The 17982-nt window shown below is 40.9% G+C and overlaps 1 long non-coding RNA gene and 3 pseudogenes across 1 annotated transcript in view; 1 reads left to right on the top strand and 3 right to left on the bottom strand.

Annotated features, from left to right (window-relative positions):
• Positions 1–17982, top strand: part of LOC149098172 (uncharacterized) — a 143707-nt gene that overhangs the window by 84665 nt on the left and 41060 nt on the right. The window lies entirely within an intron of this gene.
• LOC149098177 (uncharacterized) lies at positions 1279–2064 on the bottom strand (annotated as a pseudogene).
• LOC149098176 (uncharacterized) lies at positions 8663–9463 on the bottom strand (annotated as a pseudogene).
• On the bottom strand, positions 14963–15763 carry LOC149098175 (uncharacterized; annotated as a pseudogene).

Below are 17982 nucleotides of genomic sequence, written 5' to 3'. Positions count from 1 at the left end.
TGGCTCATAGTCGGAGTTTTTGAGCCAATCAGAGAGCTAGAAATGCAATAGTCGGAGCTGAGAATATACTAATAACTGGATAGACAAAAGGTCTAGAATTAAATTATATAAGTGCTCGAGCATTGGAACATCAATAATTTAACTTAGAAATAGCTTCAGTAGTACGAAAAACCCTGCCGTTTCAATATGTTCTGTTGTCAATAACAGAATGCAGTGCTTTCGTCATAATCTTGCAAATATGGCCAAAAAAAAGCATATAGGTAATGATACGCCCGGTAACATGAGCCAGCAGCCTTGCAGTGACTATACGACAACTAGAAACCTCCCTAATGGACGCAAGGAAAACTGATATCTTATCTTCAGGAATAGACAATAGACCCCTGCAAAATTCCAATGAAAACCAAGCCTGCGAAGCAACTGAACAGGGATCCACATACATTTATCCTTATTTGGAACGAACCCCGAACTAATCAAATCAGAATGCACCAACAAAGATTGTCGAAGGCAAGTATCCGAATCACATATATACCCCTAAATCATCCTCTAAATAAATTACAATGCGGATGGCCTGACCACGCCAGTGCTTGACGAGGGTACGCATAACTTTGGTGAAAATGTTAGGGCCCGTAGAAAGATCAAAAGGCAGAACGACAAAACTTAAAATATTTTCGAACCCCATCGAAAACCCACGAAAAATCGAGAAATCTCTAATGTGAGGGGTAGATTTCAATATGATGATACCCTGAATTAATATCGAAAGAATAAACTCACAAACTAGAAGGAGAATCGCCGATGAAAAAATTTAGCATGGACTGGGCATCCTCAAACTTAATTTTGGACTTATTTACAAAGAAATTAACATGTCTGAGGTCTAATATGAGCCTCTTCTTACCACTTGACTATACAGAAACTGACAATGGATTGACCACGTCAGGCGGGTAAGTACACGAAACAATAGAGCCAACACTAAGTAACTCTTGAATAGCGGATTCTACAAAATTACTCTCACCCAAAGCTGAGCGATTATTAGTAAGAATAACACTTGTAGGTTCCCATGAAAAGGGGATCTTATAACCAAAACTTAGAGTATCTAAAATAAACTTAGAGGCACCAATGCTTTACCAATGAGAAATATTCGATTTAAGCCTACCCTGAACAATAACCTGACTAGAGCCTTCAAAATATTCAGCAAAGCTAGAATCAAGAGAAATGTGATCCAAGTCAAAGTCAAAGTCAGATTACTTATCTGGACCCAATCGTGCAGGAACATTTGCCAAATCAGACGGTGGTTAACTTTGTGGACGTGTTGGTGAAACTACCTCTTGTCTTGTAGAAAAGAGGGCAGGCTGGCGAATTAGCCCAGTGTCCTCGCTGATTGCAGTTAAAGCACACGTCCGAAGGCTGGACTTGTCGGGCGGCACGAAAGGGCTGACGAAAATTAGAGTGAGCGGCAGAAAATGGAAGAGATGTAGTAAAAACAGAAGACCCAGACCCTTGTGTAGCTTGAAAATCTCGGGATTTAGGAGCTCTTGAAATCCTTAAAACACGAGGTTTGGAAGACTTCTTGTTTAATATTGGTAAGCGCACGTCGCTCAGCCGCTCGAAGTTTCCTCTCGTCTTCAGAATTTTCGGCGAGCCCGTCGGACTCTTTTCCTCAACTACAGCCCAGCCAGCGGGACTTTTGTCAGCAAAGCGGATCATGAACTTAATGCGTTTCTCGAAGTCAGACTTAGCCTTTTGGAGACGTTCTTGAACACCCAGCAGGTTTACCTCGGACAAATTGGAGATAGCCAGATCAAGGCAGTCAAGGAGCTGCGTATTAAACTCAAACTGGATTCGGTTACCTTTAAACTGAAGTGAACTAGCTGCCTTAGAGTCTGTTTTCAATTTCTTCAGTTCTCGCCGAGTCTCAACCTCGCGTTCGTCTAATGATCGCTTGAAATCACCAAACGTTTTCTGCAACTTCGCATCAAGGAGAAAAGAAATCAGCGAGATCATGTCAGAATTAGAAATGTCTGTCGACTGAGGTTGGGATGATGCAGTCTCCGGCGGTGGATCAAGCATTGCTCGAAATTTACTAAAACAAAATTTCCAAAATGAACTGATCAAAAGCGGAGATGCCGTCGAAGTGACAACTCCTGACGGAGAAACTCCTTAAATTTTAACCTCTTAGTATAATTACATAGCCTCCATACCAACGAATCTACATACCAGAACAAAACTATCTTATAATAACTACGTGAAAAAATATAGTCGTTCTCTAATCACTCTGCAGTGAAACGAAAACAAAATATTTTTAACTCACTCATATAGGAGGGGACATCTCGTTTATTGATCAGACATAAATTGCCCCATTTCGAAGATAAAGCGCAATTTAAAGAGAATTATAGACCTAGGGAACGAGAAACTGAAAGAAGGGAATTGATGTTGTCTTTAACATAGCCGTCCTTTGCACGATCCGATTTCCAACGACCGTGTCGTTTAAACAAACGATCGCTGATGCCAGCATTCGCGGCGGCAGAGCCACCACCTGATCTTAAGCTATAAGATAGGATAAGAAAAATAAGAACTTCATTAACATGTCGAAGTCGCTGGCAAACCATAACTAGACTTAGGAAAACCAAGTTCAACTAAGGAATTAAGCAAAAGCTCCCTAGCCCTGGTATAGGATATAGGTCGCGAACCTAAAGAATAACTAAGAGTGGACTTACGATAAACAAGATTGCCAAATACAAAATCGCTAGAATTGCAATTCAAAGCAGCGAGATGAAAATAACGAGAACTGTAACGTATAGGGACAAGTGACAGTACCTGTCCGAGCCAAAAGAACTGAGGAACCATCCTTGTACGCGTCAGTCTTAGTGTTAGTAATAATTATCTTAACGTTATCCAAATTATAGAAATTTACATCACAACAGCGCAACTTAGCTACCTCATCAAAGCGTAGAAATGCACAATAAGCAGTAATAAATAAAGCTGCAATTCGGAGACTAGACAGGTTAGCAGATGGCGAGGCATACTTTGAACATATTGAAGAAATCATCTCAGGAGCAACTGGCTCCTTTCTAGCCACTGGTTTAGCGGAAATCAGGACACCTGCCTCGAGAATGTTCTTTACCAGAGGATCGTGACATGGATCAGGAAAACCATAGAGCTTGTTAGCCCACGAAATACCACAAGAAGCATGATGAAGTACGGAGGAACTTGTATCACTTTCGATAAGATGCTCTACGTAAAGAGCGACGTCTGGCGGCCTTGTAGGCAAAGCAGTGATCTCAGGAAAGTAAGATGCCCAGACTCTGAATTTTTTAAAGAACCTAGAATACTGATCGATGGTGCATGGAGTTCAGGATTGCCATGCACAAGTCGGAAACGGACTGGCAAGTCTTCTGAGTTCAGGATTCTGTAGGGGGGAACTAGTCCGCTCAAAAACAATATCACCTTGTGCAGAAAAAAAAATAGAACAAGAATTTTAAATAATGACAAATTAAACAGAAAGATAGTCTCAGGTATAGGCAGATAGTCCAGTGGGGAATACAGCAAGCAACAAATCTCAACACTGACTGCTACTAGTGGCCGTGAAAAAAGCCCAGTGGCGACCAGAAATAAAGCAAGTGCGCAAATGCCCAGCGGCAAAAGAAACAAACCCACAAAGCCAAGTGGCAAACACTTTAATTCCGAGAGCTCATGACGCAAAAACTACCGACTAATGCCTTAAATTTAACCACAGGCGGCCCAAGCTCTCAATGTTCTCTTTTTTTTTTTTCCATTTTATGCGAACGTTCAGGCTAACGTGACATATGGCATGTACTATCACATAACGACCGAATTTGACCACGCGAAACATGACTCCCGCCTTGCAGCATATGGAGGTGTCATGTTTCGCGTGGTCATATTCGGTCGTTATGTAATAGTACATGCCACATGTCACGTTAGCCCGAACGTTCGCATAAAAAGGAAAAAAAAGGATAACATTGAGAGCTTGGGCCGCCTCTCATTTAACTGGCTCCATTAACACGTAAGAAAAGGACAGGAGAACTAAAATTATCAGAACCAAAAATGCAATTCTTATTAGCACCATGCACAAAAACTCGCTTCCCTTTAGCAACATAAAGGAAGTCAAGAATATAACTACGGAAAGAACGATCTTTATTAATAATGCACGGCCAAAAAATGGCAGATAACCAATAAGGGACCACAAGAGCGCCTACGCACTTGCATAATTTGAAATACTCAATAACTTGGGTGACAAGGCTAACGGGAGGGAGCAGCCAACAATTTTCACCTTCCCACCTATGACTAAGAGCATCTACAACCAAAGTGTTAGGACTGTAAAAGCGCGAATGGAACCTAGGCAACTTGGTATTTCAATAACTAGCAAAACAATCTACGGTGAAAGGACCCCATCGACAATAAATTTCACGAAAATAATCGTTGGAAACACACCAGTCGTCAAAATCATTGATCTTGCTGTAATAATCAGCTTTCTGATTAAGCGTACCGGGAATCCATTCCACTGACAACCCAACACCATGAACAGAAGTAAAACAGAAAACATCCTTAGCAATAGCATTCAAATGCGGCTTATTGCTCACAGAATCTGTAATGAACGCTACGGCTTTATTATCAGTATAAAGCTTAACAGAGGAATTATACAAAATGGGAGCAAAACTTTTTAATGCAAAACCAACAGACTTCAACTCCCTTCAAGTGGAGTTTTGCTTCATTTCAAGATCGTCAAAATTCTTGTGGACAACAGGAAACCCCTCCGGCGACCTCAACATAAATATTAGAAGCGCAAGCAACTTCACTAGCATCGGGATATACAATGTGATGAGGGATATTAACTGGATAGACAAAAGGTCTAGAATTAAGTGCTCGAGCATTCGAACATCAATAAGTTAACTCAGAAATAGCTTCAGTAGTAAGAAAAACCCTAGCGTTCCAATATGCTCTGCTGTCAATAACAGAATGCAGTACTTTCGTCATAATCTTGCAAATATGGCCAAAAACAACCATACAGATATTACGCCCGGTAACCTGAGCCAGCATCCTTGCAGTAACTATACGACAACTAGAAACCTCCCTAATGGACGCAAGGAAAACTGATATCTTATCTTCAGGAATAGACAATAAACCCCGGGCAAAATCCCAATGAAAACCGAGCCAGCGAAGCAAGTGAACAAGGATCCACATACATTTATCCTTATTTGGAACGAACCCCGAGCTAATCAAATCAGAATGCACCAACAAAAATCGTCAAAGACAAGTATCCTTCGAACCGTATACCCCTAAACCATCGTCTAAATAAACTAAAATGCGGATGGTCTGACTACGCCAATGCTTGATGAGGGTAAGCATAACTTTGGTGAAAATGACGGGCCCGTAGAAAGACCAAAGGGCAGAACCACAAACATAAAGGAAGTCAAGAATATAACTACGAAAAGAACGGTCTTTAATAATAATGAATGGCCAAAAAATGGCAGATAGCCAATAAGGGACCACAAGAGCGCCTACGCACTTGCATAATTTGAAATGCTCAATAACTTGGGTGACAAGGCTAACGGGAGAGAGCAGCCAACAGTTTTCACCTTCCCACCTATGACTAAGAGCATCTACACCCAAAGTGTTAGGACTGTAAAAGCGCGAATAGAACCTAGTCAACTTGGTATTTGCATAACTTGGACAACAATCTACGGTGAAAGGACCCCATCGACAATAAATTTCACGAAAATAATCGTTGGAAACACACCAGTCGTCAAAATCAACGATCTTACTGTAATAATCAGCTTTCTGATTAAGCGTACGGGGAATCCATTTCACTGACAACCCAATACCATGAGCAGAAGTAAAACAGTAAATATCCTTAGTAATAGCATTCAAATGCGCTTATTGCTCCCAGAATCTGTAATGAGCGCCACGGCTTTATTATCAGTATAAAGCTTAACAGGGGAATTATACAAAATGGGAGCAAAACTTTTTAATGCAAAACCAACAGACTTCAACTCCCTTCAAGTGGAGTTTTGCCTCATTTCAAGATCGTCAAAATTCTTGTGGGCAACAGGAAACCCCTCCGGCGACCTCAACATAAATATTAGAAGCGCAAGCAACTTTACTAGCATCGGGATATACAATGTGATGAGAGATGTTAACTAGATAGACAAACGGTCTAGAATTAAGTGCTCGAGCATTGGAACATCAATAATTTAACTCAGAAATAGCTTCAGTAGTAAGAAAAACCCTAGCGTTCCAATATGCTCTGCTGTCAATAACAGAATGCAGTACTTTCGTCATAATCTTGCAAATATGGGCAAAAAGAAACGTACAGGAAATAATACGCCCGGTAACTTGACCCAGCAGCCCTGCAGTAATTTTACGACAACTAGAAACCTCCCTAATGAACGCAAGGAAAACTGATATCTTATCTTCAGGAATAGACAATAAACCCCGGGCAAAATACCAATGAAAACCAAGTCAGCGAAGCAACTGAACCGGGATCCACATGCATTTATCCTTATTTGGAACGAACCCCGAGCTAATCAAATCAGAGTACACCAACAAAGATTGTCGAAGGCGAGTATTCTTTGAACCGCATACCCCTAAACCATCGTTTAAATAAACTAAAATGCGGATGGCCTGACTACACCAATGCTAGATGAGGGTAAGCATAACTTTGGTGAAAATGTAAGGGCCCTTAGAAAGACCAAAGAACAGAACGACAAACATAGAGGTAGTCAAGAATATAACTACGGAAAGAACGATCTTTATTAATAATGCATGGCCAAAAAATGGCAGATGGTCAATAAGCGACCACAAGAGCGCCTAGCACTTACATAATTTGAAATGCTCAATAACTTAGGTGACAAGGCTAACGGGAGGGAGCAGCCAACAGTTTTCACCTTCCCACCTATGACTTAGAGCATCTACATCCAAAGTGTTAGGACTGTAAAAGCGCGAATAGAACCTAGGCAACTTGGTATTTCAATAACTAGCAAAACAATCTACGGTGAAAGGACCCCATCGACAATAAATTTCACGAAAATAATCGTTGGAAACACACCAGTCGTCAAAATCAACGATCTTGCTGTAATAATCAGCTTTCTGATTAAGCGTACGGGGAATCCATTCCACTGACAACCCAATACCATGAACAGAAGTAAAACAGAAAACATCCTTAGCAATAGCATTCAAATGCGGCTTATTGCTCACAGAATCTGTAATGAACGCTACGGCTTTATCATCAGTATAAAGCTTAGCAGAGGAATTATGCAAAATGGGAGTAAAACTTCTTAAAGCAAAACTAACAGACTTCAATTTCCTCCAAGTGGAGCTTTCCTTCATTTCAAGATCGTCAAAATTCTTGTGGGCAACAGGAAACCCCTCCGGCGACCTCAACATAAATAATAGAAGCGCAAGCAACTTTACTAGCATCGGAATATACAGTGTGATGAGGGATATTAACTGGATAGACAAAAGGTCTAGAATTTAATTATATAAGTGCTCGAGCATTGGAACATCAATAATTTAACTTAGAAATAGCTTCAGTAGTACGAAAAACCCTGCCGTTTCAATACACTCTGCTGTCAATAACAGAATGCAGTGCTTTCGTCATAATCTTGCAAATATGGCCAAAAAAAGAGCATAGAGGTAATGATACGCCCGGTAACCTGAGCCAGCAGCCTTACAGTAACTATATGACAACTAGAAACCTTCCTAATGGACGCAAGGAAAACTGATATCTTATCTTCAGGAATAGACAATAAACCCCGAGCAAAATCCCAATGAAAACCAAGCCAGCGAAGCAACTGAACAGGGATCCACATACATTTATCCTTATTTGGAACGAACCCCGAACTAATCAAATCAGAATGCACCAACAAAGATTGTCGAAGGCAAGTATCCGAATCACATACCCCTAAATCATCCTCTAAATAAATTACAATGCGGATGGCCTGACCACGCCAGTGCTTGACGAGGGTACGCATAACTTTGGTGAAAATGTTAGGGCCCGTAGAAAGATCAAAAGGCAGAACGACAAAACTTAAAATATTTTCGAACGCCATTGAAAACCCACGAAAAACCGAGAAATCTCTAATGTGAGGGGTAGATTTCAACATGATGGTACCCTGAATTAATATCGAAAGAATAAACTCACAAACTAGAAGGAGAATCGCCGATGAAAAAATTTAGCATGGACTGGGCATCCTCAAACTTAATTTTGGACTTATTTACAAAGAAATTAACATGTCTGAGGTCTAATATGAGTCTCTTCTTACCACTTGACTATACAGAAACTGACAATGGATTGACCGCGTCAGGCGGGTAAGTACACGAAACAATAGAGCCAACACTAAGTAACTCTTGAATAGCAGATTCTACAAAATTACTCTCACCCAAAGCTGAGCGATTATTAGTAAGAATAACACTTGTAGGTTCCCATGAAAAGGGGATCTTATAACCAAAACTTAGAGTATCTAAAATAAACTTAGAGGCACCAATGCTTTACCAATAAGAAATATTCGATTTAAGCCTACCCTGAACAATAACCTGACTAGAGCCTTCAAAATATTCAGCAAAGCTAGAATCAAGAGAAATGTGATCCAAGTCAAAGTCAAAGTCAGATTACTTATCTGGACCCAATCTTCCAGGAACATTTGCCCAATCAGACGGTGGTTGACTTTGTGGACGTTGAAATGGCGCCAGTGTTGGTGAAACTACCTCTTGTCTTGTAGAAAGGAGGGTAGGCTGGCGAATTAGCCCAGTGTCCTCGCTGATTGCAGTTAAAGCACACGTCCGAAGGCTGGACTTGTCGGGCGGCACGGAAGGGCTGACGAAAATTAGAGTGAGCGGCAGAAAATGGAAGAGATGTAGTGAAAACAGAAGACCCAGACCCTTGTGTAGCTTGAAAATCTCGGGATTTAGGAGCTCTTGAAATCCTTGAAACACGAGGTTTGGAAGACTTCTTGTTTAATATTGGTAAGCGCACGTCGCTCAGCCGCTCGAAGTTTCTTCTCGTCTTCAGAATTTTCGGCAAGCTCGTCGGACTCTTTTCCTCGACTACAGCCCAGCCAGCGGGACTTTTGTCAGCAAAGCGGATCATGAACTTAATGCGTTTCTCGAAGTCAGACTTAGCCTTTTGGAGATGTTCTTGAACACCCAGCAGGTTTACCTCGGACAAATTGGAGATAGCCAGATCAAGGCAGTCAAGGAGCTGGGTATTAAACTCAAACTGGTTTCTGTTACCTTTAAACTGTAGTGAACTAGCTGCCTTAGACTCTGTTTTCAATTTCTTCAGTTCTCGCCGAGTCTCAACCTCGCATTCGTCTAATGATCGCTTGAAATCACCAAACGTTTTCTGCAACTTCGCATCAAGGAGAGAAGAAATCAGCGAGATCATGTCAGAATTAGAAACGTCTGTCGACTGAGGTTGGGATGATGCAGTCTCCAGCGGTGGATCAAGCATTGCTCGAAATTTACTAAAACAAAATTTCCAAAATGAACTGATCAAAAGCGGAGATGCCGTCGAAGTGACAACTCCTGACGGACAAACTCCTTAAATTTTAACCTCTTAGTATAATTACGTAGCCTGCATACCAACGAATCTACATACCAGAACAAAACTATCTTATAATAACTACGTGAAAAAATATAGTCGTTGTCTAATCACTCTGCAGTGAAACGAAAACAAAATATTTTTAACTCACTCATATAGGAGGGGGCATCTCGTTTATTGATCAGACATAAATTGCCCCATTTCGAAGATAAAGCGCAATTTAAAGAGAATTATAGACCTAGGGAACGAGAGACTGAAAGAAGGGAATTGATGTTGTCTTTAACATAGCCGTCCTTTGCACGATCCGATTTCCAACGACCGTGTCGTTTAAACAAACGATCGCTGATGCCAGCATTCGCGGCGGCAGAGCCACCACCTGATCTTAAGCTATAAGATAAGATAAGAAAAATAAGAACTTCATTAACATGTCGAAGTCGCTGGCAAACCATAACTAGACTTAGGAAAACCAAGTTCAACTAAGGAATTAAGCAAAAGCTCCCTAGCCCTGGTATAGGATATAGGTCGCGAACCTAAAGAATAACTAAGAGTGGACTTACGATAAACAAGATTGCCAAATACAAAATCGCTAGAATTGCAATTCAAAGCAGCGAGATGAAAATAACGAGAACTGTAACGTATAGGGACAAGTGACAGTACCTGTCCGAGCCAAAAGAACTGAGGAACCATCCTTGTACGCGTCAGTCTTACTGTTAGTAATAATTATCTTAACGTAATCCAAATTATAGAAATTTACATCACAACAGCGCAACTTAGCTACCTCATCAAAGCGTAGAAATGCACAATAAGCAGTAATAAATAAAGCTGCAATTCGGAGACTAGACAGGTTAGCAGATGGCGAGGCATACTTTGAACATATTGAAGAAATCATCTCAGGAGTAACTGGCTCCTTTCTAGCCACTGGTTTAGCGGATATCCGGACACCTGCCTCGAGAATGTTCTTTACCAGAGGATCGTGACATGGATCAGGAAAACCATAGAGCTTGTTAGCCCACGAAATACCACAAGAAGCATGATGAAGTACGGAGGAACTTGTATCACTTTCGATAAGACGCTCTACGTAAAGAGCGACGTCTGGCGGCCTTGTAGGCAAAGCAGCGATCTCAGGAAAGTAAGATGCCCAGACTCTGAATTTCTGAAAGAACCTAGAATACTGATCAATAGTGCATGGAGCCCAGGATTCCAATGCACGAGTCGGAAACGGACTGGCAAGTCTTCTGAGTTCAGGATTCTGTAGGGGGGAACTAGTCCGCGCAAAAACAATATCCCCTTGTGCAGAAAAAAAAAATAGAACAAGAATTTTAAATAATGACAAATTAAACAGAAAAATAATCTCAGGTATAGGCAGATAGTCCAGTGGGGAATACAGCAAGCAACAAATCTCAACACGGACTGCTACTAGTGGCCGTGAAAAAAGCCCAGTGGCGCCCAGAAATAAAGCAAGTGCGCAAATGCCCAGCGGCAAAAGAAATAAACCCACAAAGCCAAGTGGCAAACGCTTAAATTCCAAGAGCTCATGACGCAAAAACTACAAATTAATGGCTTAACTTTAACCACAGGCAGCCCAAGCTCTCAATGTTCTCTTTTTTTTTTCCTTTTTATGCGAACGTTCAGGCTAACGTGAGATATGGCATGTACTATTACATAACGACAAATGGAGGTGTCATGTTTCGCGTGGTCAAATTCGGTCGTTATGTAATAGTACATGCCATATCTCACGGAAAAAAAAGGATAACATTGAGAGCTTGGGCCGCCTGTGATTTAACTGGTCCCATTAACACGTAAGAAAAGGACAGGAGAACTAAAATTATCAGAACCAAAAATGCAATTCTTATTAGCACCATGCACAAAAACTCGCTTCCCTTTAGCAACATAAAGGAAGTCAAGAATATAACTACGGAAAAAACGATCTTTATTAATAATGCACGGCCAAAAAAATGGCAGATAACCAATAAGGGACCACAAGCGCGCCTACGCACTTGCATAATTTGAAATGCTCAATAACTTGGGTGACAAGGCTAACGGGAGGGGGCAACCAACAATTTTCACCTTCCCACCTATGACTAAGAGCATCTACACCCAAAGTGTTAGGACTGTAAAAGCGCGAATAGAACCTAGTCAACTTGGTATTTGCATAACTTGCAAAACAATCTATGGTGAAATGACCCCATTGAGAATCAATTTTACGAATATAATCGTTGGAAACACACCAGTCGTCAAAATCAACGATCTTACTGTAATAATCAGCTTTCTGATTAAGCGTACAGGGAATCTATTCCACTGACAACCCAATACCATGAGCAGAAGTAAAACAGAAGACATCCTTAGCAACAGTATTCAAATGCGGCTTATTGCTCCCAGAATCTGTAATGAACGCTAAGGCTTTATTATCAGTATAAAGCTTAACAGAAGAATTATGCAAAATGGGAGCAAGACTTTTTAATGCAAAACCAACAGACTTCAACTCTCACCAAGTGGAGCTTTGCTTCATTTCAAGATCATCAAAATTCTTGTGGGCAACAGGAAACCCCTCGACCTCAACATAAGTATAAGAAGCGCAAGCAACTTCAACAGCGTCGGAATATACAATGTGATGAGGAACATTAACTGGATAGACAAAAGGTCTAGAATTTAATTCTATAAGTGCTCGAGCATTGGAACATCAATAATTTAACTCAGAAATAGCTTCAGTAGTGAGAAAAACCCTGGCGTTCCAATATGCTCTGTTGTCAAAAACAGAATGAAGTACTTTCGTCATAATCTTGCAAATATGGCCAAAAAAAAACCTACAGGAAATGATACCCCTCAACATAAATATAAGAAGCGCAAGCAACTTCACTAGCGTCGGAATATACAATGTGATGAGGGATATTAACTGGCTAGACAAAAGGGCTAGAATTAAATTATATAAGTGCTCGAGCATTGGAACATCAATAATTTAACTCAGAAATAGCTTCAGCAGTAACAAAAACCGTGGCGTTCCAATATGCTCTGCTGTCAATAACAGAATGCAGTACTTTCGTCATAATCTTGCAAATATGGCCAAAAACAACCATACAGATAATACGCCCGGTAACCTGAGCCAGCATCCTTGCAGTAACTATACGACAACTAGAAACCTCCCTAATGGACGCAAGGAAAACTGATATCTTATCTTCAGGAATAGACAATAAACCCCGAGCAAAATCCCAATGAGAACCAGGCCAGCGAAGCAAGTGAACAAGGATCCACATACATTTATCCTTATTTGGAACGAACCCCGAGCTAATCAAATCAGAATGCACCAACAAAGATTGTCTAAGGCAAGTATCCTTCGAACCGTATACCCCTAAACCATCGTCTAAATAAACTAAAATGCGGATGGCCTGACTACGCCAATGCGTGATGAGGGTAAGCATAACTTTGGTGAAAATGTAAGGGCCCTTAGAAAGATCAAAGGGCAGAACCACAAACATAAAGGAAGTCGAGAATATAACTACGAAAAGAACGGTCTTTATTAATAATAAATGGCCAAAAAATGGCAGATAACCAATAAGGGACCACAAGAGCGCCTACGCACTTGCATAATTTGAAATGCTCAATAATTTAGGTGACAAGTCTAACAAGAGGGACCAACCAACAGTTTTCACCTTCCCACCTATGACCAAGAGCATCTACACCCAAAGTGTTCGGACTGTAAAAGTGCGAATAGAACCTAGGCAACTTGGTATTTCAATAACTGGCAAAACAATCTACGGTGAAAGGACCCCATCGACAATAAATTTCACGAAAATAATCGTTGGAAACACACCAGTCGTCAAAATCAACGATCTTACTGTAATAATCAGCTTTCTGATTAAGCGTACGGGGAATCCATTTCACTGACAACCCAATACCATGAGCAGAAGTAAAACAGAAAACATCCTTAGCAATAGCATTCAAATGCGGCTTATTGCACCCAGAATCTGTAATGAACGCTACGGCTTTATTATCAGTATAAAGCTTAGCAGAGGAATTATGCAAAATGGAAGTAACACTTCTTAAAGCAAAACTAACAGACTTCAATTCCCTCCAAGTGGAGCTTTGCTTCATTTCAAGATCGTCAAAATTCTTGTGGGCAACAGGAAACCCCTCCAGCGACCTCAACATAAATATTAGAAGCGCAAGCAACTTTACTAGCATCGGAATATACAATGTGATAAGGGACATTAACTGGATAGACAAAAGGTCTATAATTTAATTATATAAGTGCTCGAGCATTGGAACATCAATAATTTAACTTAGAAATAGCTTCAGTAGTACGAAAAACCCTGCCGTTTCAATATGCTCTGCTGCCAATAACAGAATGCAGTGCTTTCGTCATAATCTTGCAAATATGGCCAAAAAAAAGCATAGAGGTAATGATACGCCCGGTAACATGAGCCAGCAGCCTTACAGTAACTATATGACAACTAGAAACCTTCCTAATGGACGCAAGGAAAACTGATATCTTATCTTCAGGAATAGACAATAAACCCCGAGCAAAATCCCAATGAAAACCAAGCCAGCGAAGCAACTGAACAGGGATCCACATACATTTATCCTTATTTGGAACGAACCCCGAACTAATCAAATCAGAATGCACCGACAAAGATTGTCGAAGGCAAGTATCCGAATCACATACCCCTAAATCATCCTCTAAATAAATTACAATGCGGATGGCCTGACCACGCCAGTGCTTGACGAGGGTACGCATAACTTTGGTGAAAATGTTAGGGCCCGTAGAAAGATCAAAAGGCAGAACGACAAAACTTAAAATATTTTCGAACGCCATTGAAAACCCACGAAAAACCGAGAAATCTCTAATGTGAGGGGTAGATTTCAACATGATGGTACCCTGAATTAATATCGAAAGAATAAACTCACAAACTAGAAGGAGAATCGCCGATGAAAAAATTTAGCATGGACTGGGCATCCTCAAACTTAATTTTGGACTTATTTACAAAGAAATTAACATGTCTGAGGTCTAATATGAGCCTCTTCTTACCACTTGACTATACAGAAACTGACAATGGATTGACCACGTCAGGCGGGTAAGTACACGAAACAATAGAGCCAACACTAAGTAACTCTTGAATAGCGGATTCTACAAAATTACTCTCACCCAAAGCTGAGCGATTATTAGTAAGAATAACACTTGTAGGTTCCCATGAAAAGGGGATCTTATAACCAAAACTTAGAGTATCTAAAATAAACTTAGAGGCACCAATGCTTTACCAATAAGAAATATTCGATTTAAGCCTACCCTGAACAATAACCTGACTAGAGCCTTCAAAATATTCAGCAAAGCTAGAATCAAGAGAAATGTGATCCAAGTCAAAGTCAAAGTCAGATTACTTATCTGGACCCAATCTTCCAGGAACATTTGCCCAATCAGACGGTGGTTGACTTTGTGGACGTTGAAATGGCGCCAGTGTTGGTGAAACTACCTCTTGTCTTGTAGAAAAGAGGGCAGGCTGGCGAATTAGCCCAGTGTCCTCGCTGATTGCAGTTAAAGCACACGTCCGAAGGCTGGACTTGTCGGGCGGCACGAAAGGGCTGACGAAAATTAGAGTGAGCGGCAGAAAATGGAAGAGATGTAGTAAAAACAGAAGACCCAGACCCTTGTGTAGCTTGAAAATCTCGGGATTTAGGAGCTCTTGAAATCCTTGAAACACGAGGTTTGGAAGACTTCTTGTTTAATATTGGTAAGCGCACGTCGCTCAGCCGCTCGAAGTTTCTTCTCGTCTTCAGAATTTTCGGCGAGCCCGTCGGACTCTTTTCCTCAACTACAGCCCAGCCAGCGGGACTTTTGTCAGCAAAGCGGATCATGAACTTAATGCGTTTCTCGAAGTCAGACTTGGCCTTTTGGAGATGTTCTTGAACACCCAGCAGGTTTACGTCGGACAAATTGGAGATAGCCAGATCAAGGCAGTCAAGGAGCTGCGTATTAAACTCAAACTGGATTCGGTTACCTTTAAACTGAAGTGAACTAGCTGCCTTAGAGTCTGTTTTCAATTTCTCCAGTTCTCGCCGAGTCTCAACCTCGCGTTCGTCTAATGATCGCTTGAAATCACCAAACGTTTTCTGCAACTGCGCATCAAGGAGAGAAGAAATCAGCGAGATCATGTCAGAATTAGAAACGTCTGTCGCCTGAGGTTGGGATGATGCAGTCTCCAGCGGTGGATCAAGCATTGCTCGAAATTTACTAAAACAAAATTTCCAAAATGAACTGATCAAAAGCGGAGATGCCGTCGAAGTGACAACTCCTGACGGACAAACTCCTTAAATTTTAACCTCTTAGTATAATTACGTAGCCTGCATACCAACGAATCTACATACCAGAACAAAACTATCTTATAATAACTACGTGAAAAAATATAGTCGTTCTCTAATCACTCTGCAGTGAAACGAAAACAAAATATTTTTAACTCACTCATATAGGAGGGGACATCTCGTTTATTGATCAGACATAAATTGCCCCATTTCGAAGATAAAGCGCAATTTAAAGAGAATTATAGACCTAGGGAACGAGAAACTGAAAGAAGGGAATTGATGTTGTCTTTAACATAGCCGTCCTTTGCACGATCCGATTTCCAACGACCGTGTCGTTTAAAAAAACGATCGCTGATGCCAGCATTCGCGGCGGCAGAGCCACCACCTGATCTTAAGCTATAAGATAAGATAAGAAAAATAAGAACTTCATTAACATGTCGAAGTCGCTGGCAAACCATAACTAGACTTAGGAAAACCAAGTTCAACTAAGGAATTAAGCAAAAGCTCCCTAGCCCTGGTATAGGATATAGGTCGCGAACCTAAAGAATAACTAAGAGTGGACTTACGATAAACAAGATTGCCAAATACAAAATCGCTAGAATTGCAATTCAAAGCAGCGAGATGAAAATAACGAGAACTGTAACGTATAGGGACAAGTGACAGTACCTGTCCGAGCCAAAAGAACTGAGGAACCATCCTTGTACGCGTCAGTCTTACTGTTAGTAATAATTATCTTAACGTAATCCAAATTATAGAAATTTACATCACAACAGCGCAACTTAGCTACCTCATCAAAGCGTAGAAATGCACAATAAGCAGTAATAAATAAAGCTGCAATTCGGAGACTAGACAGGTTAGCAGATGGCGAGGCATACTTTGAACATATTGAAGAAATCATCTCAGGAGTAACTGGCTCCTTTCTAGCCACTGGTTTAGCGGATATCCGGACACCTGCCTCGAGAATGTTCTTTACCAGAGGATCGTGACATGGATCAGGAAAACCATAGAGCTTGTTAGCCCACGAAATACCACAAGAAGCATGACGAAGTACGGAGGAACTTGTATCACTTTCGATAAGATGCTCTACGTAAAGAGCGACGTCTGGCAGCCTTGTAGGCAAAGCAGTGATCTCAGGAAAGTAAGATGCCCAGACTCTGAATTTCTGAAAGAACCTAGAATACTGATCAATAGTGCATGGAGCCCAGGATTGCAATGCACGAGTCGGAAACGGACTGGCAAGTCTTTTGAGGTCAGGATTCTGTAGGGGGGAACTAGTCCGCGCAAAAACAATATCCCCTTGTGCAGAAAAAAAAAAAATAGAACAAGAATTTTAAATAATGACAAATTAAACAGAAAAATAATCTCAGGTATAGGCAGATAGTCCAGTAGGGAATACAGCAAGCAACAAATCTCAACACGGACTGCTACTAGTGGCCGTGAAAAAAGCCCAGTGGCGACCAGAAATAAAGCAAGTGCGCAAATGCCCAGCGGCAAAAGAAATAAACCCACAAAGCCAAGTGGCAAACACTTTAATTCCAAGAGCTCATGACGCAAAAAATACAAACTAATGGCTTAACTTTAACCACAGGCAGCCCAAGCTCTCAATGTTCTCTTTTTTTTTTCCTTTTTATGCGAACGTTCAGGCTAACGTGAGATATGGCATGTACTATTACATAACGAAAAATGGAGGTGTTATGTTTCGCGTGGTCAAATTCGGTCGTTATGTAATAGTACATGACATATGTCACGTTAGCCCGAACGTTCGCATAAAAAGGAAAAAAAAGGATAACATTGAGAGCTTGGGCCGCCTCTCATTTAACTGGCTCCATTAACACGTAAGAAAAGGACAGGAGAACTAAAATTATCAGAACCAAAAATACAATTCTTATTAGCACCATGCACAAAAACTCGCTTCCCTTTAGCAACATAAAGGAAGTCAAGAATATAACTACGGAAAGAACGATCTTTATTAATAATGCACGGCCAAAAAATGGCAGATAACCAATAAGGGACCACAAGAGCGCCTACGCACTTGCATAATTTGAAATGCTCAATAACTTGGGTGACAAGGCTAACGGGAGGGAGCAGCCAACAATTTTCACCTTCCCACCTATGACTAAGAGCATCTACACCCAAAG

The sequence above is a fragment of the Orbicella faveolata genome, unplaced genomic scaffold (genome assembly GCF_042242905.1).
Source record: "Orbicella faveolata isolate gen_17 unplaced genomic scaffold, um_ofav_v1 contig_46, whole genome shotgun sequence".
In the NCBI taxonomy this organism is placed as follows: Eukaryota; Metazoa; Cnidaria; class Anthozoa; order Scleractinia; family Merulinidae; genus Orbicella; species Orbicella faveolata.
This window is presented reverse-complemented; position numbering and strand designations above follow the sequence as displayed.